Raw genomic sequence first — 1,521 nt, forward strand, 5'->3', positions numbered from 1 at the left:
TTAAGTATTATATGAAACAATTTCACAACCATATATGAAACAACTTTATCAAAAAAAGTATTATTTGAAACAATTTCACAAGATTAAACAATTTCATGAAAAAATTTCATAAGATTAAACAATAAAATCGACAGATGAAGGTGGTTTGTACGATTTACACAAATGAGGACGGTTTTCATATGATCACTCCTCTATGTATATATATATATATATATGTGTGTGTGTGTGTGTGTGTGTGTGTGTGTGAAGAGAAAAATTGCGTCGTCAATAAAAAATAAAATAAACGACGAAAATGACGATACGGTTGAATATAAGCGTTTTATTTCTATTCCCTATCGTCCGAAAAGGAATGAGCTTCAAAGATAGATGCAAAAGTCCTTTGTGAAAATAAAAATAAAGTGTAATTGAGTAGCCGTATTCTCCGTTGGTGTTAGGTCTTAGTCACTTTTCCTATATAACTCCTTACCGTACCCAAAGCCTTGTTTTTCGTTACACCTTTTAAGACCTTTTGATTTATAAGCATGTATTTTATCCAAGTAGTGGAGAGTGAGAGACTTTTCAAGTATATGGTAGGTACATGCTAGTACATTGATGATTTGAGCGATACACTTAACCCAAGGAGTGAATCGAGTGTTGCTTTGTTAATCCCATTCGTGAGAGTTCTCGAGATTAGCTTGTGTCTACTTGATTGTGTGAGCATCCTCTTTTCAATGCTTTGTTGCAAATCTCGAACTCATGATATGCCATATGTGTTGACATTCTCGTTAGATTCGATTTTTATAACTACATGTTAACTCAAGTCATTGCCGGGACGGACAATGATCTAAGTGTGGGGGAATTTGATAAGCCCAAAATTATACATTTTTTTACATCAAAGTACCTTGAGATTAATGTCAATTAGATGCCTAAAATGTCCATTTTTATTCAAGTTGATATTTTATTATATAGGTCATTTAAGTTGGAAAAGAAAGAAAAAAAATTGATTTATTTTGTTTTGATCTCATGTTGCAGCAGCCCAAAAACTCAGGCCCAACTCTAGCCCAAAAGAAACAGCAAAACAACAACGAGAAGGAGGAAACAACAGCCTAAGGTTGCTGCCCAGACCAGTAGTGAGAGGGAGAGAACGAGGTGCGGGAGATCGTGGGCGAGTACGAGGAAGATCGTGGGCAGAGATGGGGAGGCAATTTAAGAACCTGTCGAGAAGCAGAATCGAGAGAAAGGAGAGGCTGTCGATTGAGGCGAGAGGTGCGAGAGGCTGTGGATTGAAATTGAGAGGGAGCAGTAGTCGGTCGAGAGGGAGAAATCGAGATGCTGCAAGTCGAGAAGGTGAGGCTGTAAATCGAAAGGGACAACAAAGGGGCTGTCGATTGAAAGCAGAAAAGGAAGTCGAGAAGAGGACAACAGCACGACAGAAATCGAGAGGAGGATTAGAGGACTAATCGAGAGTTTCAAGAGGATTGATCAGGACTGGATCGTGAAAAAACAGTAAGCCTACTTCGAGATATTGGGTAGTGATTTTGA

This window comes from Cynara cardunculus, assembly GCF_001531365.2.
Source record: "Cynara cardunculus var. scolymus isolate 2C chromosome LG 1, CcrdV1, whole genome shotgun sequence".
In the NCBI taxonomy this organism is placed as follows: Eukaryota; Viridiplantae; Streptophyta; class Magnoliopsida; order Asterales; family Asteraceae; genus Cynara; species Cynara cardunculus.